The sequence below is a fragment of the Cynoglossus semilaevis genome, chromosome 18, assembly GCF_000523025.1.
Source record: "Cynoglossus semilaevis isolate Cse_v1.0 chromosome 18, Cse_v1.0, whole genome shotgun sequence".
Taxonomy (NCBI): domain Eukaryota; kingdom Metazoa; phylum Chordata; class Actinopteri; order Pleuronectiformes; family Cynoglossidae; genus Cynoglossus; species Cynoglossus semilaevis.
The window spans coordinates 2,657,088-2,663,741 of NC_024324.1; the positions used below are offsets into that span (position 1 = coordinate 2,657,088).

Sequence of the window (6,654 nt, forward strand, 5' to 3'; positions counted from 1 at the left end):
GCAGCAGCAGCAGCAGCAGCAGCTTCCCTACAGGAGTCTGCCCTTTTGTTTGCCTTCCCTGATATTACATAACACTTACTACAAGTGGGAGCTCTCTGCCGACGATGAAGAAGAGGAGGGTGAGGATGAGGATGAGGATGAGGATGATGGCGGTGGTGGTGGTGAGAATTCATCACTCCATCCATGGGAACATGTGGCGCGAGTACAGCTATGACATCATTCCACGCGCCGTGGTGTGTTTTTTAGGGGAGGAATGATGTGCACGGAGTCTGCACCAGGCTTAGAAACGCGCGCGCGCGAACGCGCACAAACACATGTAAAAACCCCAGTAGTGACAGGACAGAAACATGTAGAGAGAGGGAGGAAGAGAGGGAGAGAGGGAGAGCCTCACCTGACTGGAGACGGAGAAGAAGCTGCTGATGCTCAGTGTTTGTGTCAGTGCAGGGTCGATGGCGCGGCTGATGCGCACGCAGTGAATCGACTGGATCACTCTGCGAGTGTGTGTGTGTGTGTGTGTGTGCGCAAACACTTGAGGGAACACCCCGATTTTTTGACATGAGGGGAGCGCAGACAGATTCTGCGCCGTAAATGCTGCTGCTGCGGCTGCCGTGTTGCTGCTGCTGCTGCTGCTGCGGCTGTCCTCAAACCGAGCCTGAGGCTGCAAGGATGCGCACGTCTGGTGATGGCTTGTGGGTAACGCTTTAACCCAAGGATCACCCAAAAGGATATGGTGAAAATGTAATAAATATGCGAGGCGTTTTGTTATTAAAACTTAGCTTTTTTACGCAGAGCTCGGTGTTTTTTTTAATTTTTTTTGTGCGTAAAGTGGATGTTTTTTTACGCACGTCTCCGTGCAGAGAAGGTGCATTCTGTGGCACAAAAAAAGGCACATTTTGGCCTGCAGCGAGCATGCAGCGAAGTCCACACTAACACACACACACGCGCATGCATTAATACACACTCTGTTGCAACACGTGAACGCCCTGCAACGGAGGGAGGAGAAGGAGGGGCCAGGGAAAACCCCCTCACCGTCTCCCTGCAACAGTCGCTCAAACACACCACTACGTGCACATTTCAACCGAAAAAAAACAACCTGGACACACACACAAAGACAGAGGGGCCGGGAGTGTGTGAAATGACTTCGCAACACAACAAACAGCGGCAACACTGCGACAAACACAACAACAATCTGCGAGTCGTTTTTTTTCTTTTCTTTTAAAGGAACCACTTTAAATCGAAATGCGAGTCGGACCGAACCACACACACACACACGCACACTTTAACACGAACCCCAGTCCTGCTGTGTTCGGCTGCAGAGACCGTAGAACAAGCAACGACCTGACTGACAGACCGACACACAGAACACCCCCCCTCCTAGCTCCCCCCCTCCCAGTTCTCCACACCGGAACAAACACACGCACACTCGGGGAATACGGTACCACGAAAACAACACAAAGTGAGTGTGGAGATACTCACGGGTGCAGTTCAAGTGTCACACACCTTATACTTGAAGCAGGCAGTAAACCCGGGGAACAGCAGCTTCACCTTGTCGCTCACTTTCTATTGCAGGAAACAGACAGGCCCTCTGACGTCAGCGGGGGTCCCGTCTCCGCCTCCCAGCTAGGGGGTGAACACAGCCGAACAAAGGGGGCTCCCGACGGCCGCCACACGGGCAGCTTTCAGAGCTCAGCTCGAAGGCGGCAACGGCTCCTCCTGAAAGAAGCGAATTATTTTCCAGAGTTTAACAATGTGTCGATTGGCTTTCATACAGTATGAAATAAAAAAGAGAATAAAATACCTCATTTGTGTTTTATTGTTTAGTTGTTAACGAGAAGACAGTAAGTAAGAGTACGTGGTGTTAGTGTGAGTGCAGCTCAGTGTGATGGAGTTTAAACCCACAGAAGAATTACCTTTGACACAATTTTAAAACATTAACCTTCTAATTTATTATCTAATTTAATTTATTATTATATCAAAAATATTGTTTGTGCTAAATAAAGCTAACTATCAATAAAACAAGAGGACGGAGATGCCGACAGAAAATGTCTGTTCTAAAGTCTACCCCTAAATACTGCAAACGGGGGAAAAATACAACATTTGGAAGAAAACTATGAATAAAAAAAACACTGTCTGTGTTTCTGTGCAATACTCAAACGGAACATTAAGCTGAAATGAAAGAAAACCAGAAATTAATTGAAATTATATCGACATTATTTTAGCGCTGTTAGCAACACCTGCTACTCGGTACTGACAAGCAGTTATTTTTTTACTCAAAAGTCTGTATCTCTATGGATGAATAATGTATAAAAAATTAACCAACCATTATCCAGAATTCAGAAGTGATTCGCATTAACTCCCGCATTAGCTGCACCGACTATTTACACCACCCCTAAAAAAATACTATTTTTCTATAGCTTTTTAAAGGTCGTTGCTGCGGTGCTGAATAGTATCGTCCCGTTGTGACCCCCCCCTCCAGTGACGGGCCCCACCTCCCTCTCTGTGCACATACTTTAGGACTGACGGTTTTCCCGGAGGTTCCTTGTTGTCAGGTCACGTCGTGCCCCTCCGCCACTTACGACCGGGCTTTCCCATGTTCTACCCGGCAGAGAGGACACTAAACTGCGCCTCTCCGAGCTCCGAGACCGCGGTCCGGTCCGTAGGTTTTAAACTGTAACGACGGGGCTTTCGTTTGTGACAAAACAATCGTAGCAATTCAGATTCAAGCACAAAAAAGCAGCACTGTTTTATGGGTTTGGCTTCTCAAAAACCACGTGATTGACCCTTAAATGTCCAGAACATTACATTATCATTCATCATTCACCTCCGCAGCCTTTTAACAGCTTGTAATGGCAAAAAAACAACATATAGTTTCCCCCAAAAAAACTCTTTTTCAGATAACACAGAGAAACAACATATAGTTTTCCCCCAAAACAACTCTTTTTCAGAAAACACAGAGCAAAACAAAAACAAAAAAAAAGTTTATCTCCAAACATAAAAAAAAAAAAAAAACGTTTATCTCCAAACCAAAAAACAAAACAAAAAAACAAAAAAACGTTTATCTCCAAACATGGCTTACGAAAAGAAACTTAATAAATAATAAATATAAATAACAATAAATAAATAAAATCTTCAAATTAGCCTAAATTTGCATGGAATACTAGCAGTAAAATGCCAAAAAAAGCAGCTAAAAAAAAAGCTATCCTACCTTATTCTGGGGCAGTGCCAAATAGATAAAAGATGAAAAAAAAATTAGCAGTCAAAGTCAAATATATCTACATTTCTACAGGAAAGGGCATTTAATTTATAATTAGGATTATTTTGTTAAAACGTACCAGAAAATATCAAAGGTTAACTAAAAATGTTAGCCAACAAATATTAAGTGATATAAGAAATCACTAAACATAAGACAAGGCAGAAATAAGAAGAAAACAAAAAAGATCAAAAACACAAAAATACTGCACAACCTCAGCTCAGAACAGACTCAAAGATGGCTGTGAAAAGCTAAAGCGCTAACACAAACTTAGCCCAAAATGAAAAAAGGCGACAACAACAATCAGCCAAGACACAACAACAAGCTCAAAACACAGGGCAATAATCACTTCACTGGGGCTAAACCAAACATCACACACATCTGTACATACACACACACACACACACGTGTGTAAAGGTCCTATCGAATCCTACACACCGACACCTGACCTTTAGGTGTTCACCCTCACATTTTTCCCACAGTCTTCTGGGTGTTGTTGTGTTGATTTCACTCAGATTTTCCACAGTAGTAAAATTAGACAGTTAACCTTAAACTAATGAAAAAAAAAAAAACCCAGAGAGAGCAGAGGAAAATTTCACTTTTTAAATCTGCGTCTAACGCCGTGAAACAAGGCCAACAGCCCACACAGAGGCTGCGTCTCACAGCCCACTCTGTCTGCACCAGCACCGTGATAAACATGGACACAAGCTGAGGCACTTCACTGATGTAGTTATCAGATGGTTTATCTGTGGACTGTCTCTGTGAATGACCAGGCCTGGTCACTGTGAACAGCACTGCTTGAAACTATGTCCACGGTGATGGATGGATGGATGGATGGATGGATGGATGGATGGATGGATAGATGGATGGACTAAGGAGGATTTTGTTTTCTAGATTCCCACTAAGACAGACGACATCCAAACAGTGTTTTTCTTTCCCCGCAGGATGAGGTCGACTGTTGGTGTGAATGCGAGTGTGAATGTGAGTGTGAATGGTGTTGTCTGTCTCTACATGTGACCCTGTGATGGACTGGACTGAACTGTCCAGGGTGTGACCCTGTCCTCACCTGCTCTCTGCTGTGATTGGCTCCAGCTCCGTTAGCATCCTGGAAAAACAACAAGTGGCAGAAAATTAATGAATGAACCAATGACAACGGACATGTGGCATCAAACCTGCGCCTAAGGCTGAAGTTGGTGAATGATTCTTAAAACACCAGAGCAGGACCTTGACTTAACACGTATATATATACACAGAATATGTATATATGTGTGTGTGTTAACACTGTCACCTGAGGAAAACTTTTCCTGCGAGGCGGGGGGGGGGGGCATGAACTCATTAATAAGTGACAGCCGCCCACAGCTCCTATCACAGACTGCAGAGTGGGACTCCAGGCTCTGCAGTCACTGCTTTATGACTCACCTGTTTTAAAATGCAACCGCTTTAAATGGCAACACATGAATAGTGGAGGATTTTTTTTTTTTTAAACATTCATACAGATTTTTTTTTTGAACTAACGCGCGTGGGAGTTTTGCATGAATGAAAGAAGGAACGAACGAAGGAGTCCATGTTCAAACCTACATGAAGGGAAACACAACAAAGGTTCAACAGTTAAGATCTGTCTCTTTCTGCTCGGTGACACATTACCTTCTCTGCTGTCTCAAACTCCCACACACAAATCCAGGATGTTTTCTAGGTTCTTCCGTGTTTTAACCGAGAGAGTGCGATGTGAAAAAATGGTTTCAAATGAGACCAGCTCCCTGACTTGGAGACAGTTTGTTTGGTTTATGCGGCTGCGATGCCAAGAGCGGAACAATTGTTTATTAATTGAGCCTTCAGCTGCCACTCTTTCGGCATGAAGTCAGCGCGAGTTGCGGGAACACGTCACAGGGTTCTGTGGTTAGAACTGAACCGGAGCCAGATGAGGTTTTAGGGTTCACGACAAATGTGGTTTTGCTGCAGCAAAGTCTGTTGATTCACTGGAGAAAAAAAAAGCATTTCTTAGAAAAAGGCTTTAACCCCACACTAGGGCATTTAATGATCATTTTCTCTTCACTTTGTGAAGTTACTCTCAGCTTCTCTCTCTGGATCCATTTGGACAATTTCTGCTATATTTTCGAAAATAAATTTTGCATTAAAATTTTAAATTTGGCCAACGTTTACTAAGGCTTTTTAATATGTATTTTATCATAGGTTTAACTTGATATCATAGCTGTTAATTTCTGTAATTATTTATTTAGTTGTTAGTTTTAAGCAACTAGGAATTTGTTGTTACCAATTGGTCAATTTAGAGCCATTCTTTTGGCTAATTTGTAGCATTTTTGCTACAACTTTAGCAGGTAATGTTGTGAAACTACTGTTTCACAACATTTGCTAGTTTGGGACCAGTGGTTAATTCAATTTTGTTGACTAAATCTAAAACTACATGGACATGCTAACTCACGCTAGCCCAAGGAACAACAGTTGAAAAGCCATGATCTGGATGTAGCTATTAGCTACCCATTAGCAAGAGCTCTTCAACATCTATTTACAGACAAACCTCCCGTGAGCCTGAACTGAGGAGAAAAGAGCGCCACCTCTAGGTCAACATCCAGGTCAAACAGGATTTACTGTTCAGGCTCAGAGACAGTTAAAGATCGGTGATAAGAATCGGACTTTTTGGAGCTCCTCCACGTGAGAACTTCAGTGATAACGGCGTCTGAAGCGTCCGTCAAAGAGAGCTCGTGTTTCTGCAGCGTCAGTTCAGCCTCAGAGCAGAGTTCAGCCTTATTAACAGACGGGGACTTCCTCAACTGCCCCCACAGCGCTGTTTGTAAATGGCAGCAGGGCTATTAATATCCTGGAGTGGATTCAGAAAATAACCACAGCTGCCGAGCAGAATCTTCAACAATAAGCTCTTATGTTGGGGGGAGGGGGGAGGAAGACAGCGGGGGGGCGACGTCGGTGGCTGTTCTCCATCCAAAATAGATAGTTGTTAACTTAGAACGTACAAAGAAAGAGTTGTATTCACACAGGGATGCTACTGTGTCTCCTGTTTTTCTTGGCTCACAATAAGGCGGTTGGATAAAACTGATGTTTTCGTCTCATTACCCCCCCTCGTCCCCCCCGTTCCCCCTCCCCGCTTCATTCCACTGCCGTTGATTCAACCGTAAAAAAACAAAACAAAACAAACAACATAAATACATGACAGTGGTTTCTGTCCGGTGCAGATAAGCTCCACCATCACAGTCCACACCCACTCTCCTCCCACACCCACTATATCTCAGGATTTTCAATTAAGGCCGACGGGCGGGATTGTAAAAGGGTAAATGATGGGGGCGCTAACCTGCGCTGCCTTCACTGTGATTTGAATTCACTGCTCAGTATTTATCAGCAGGGCGGCGCTGCAGAATCACAGACAGACTGTT

General features: G+C 43.9%; 1 protein-coding gene across 1 annotated transcript in view; it reads right to left on the minus strand.

The window, feature by feature from the left end:
* hivep1 (HIVEP zinc finger 1) overlaps positions 1-6,654 on the minus strand; it is an 80,878-nt gene that overhangs the window by 63,372 nt on the left and 10,852 nt on the right. Inside the window, 2 exon segments of the mRNA XM_025065224.1 lie at positions 1,501-1,713; positions 4,317-4,355. The gene's annotated coding sequence lies outside the window, so the exon portion shown is untranslated.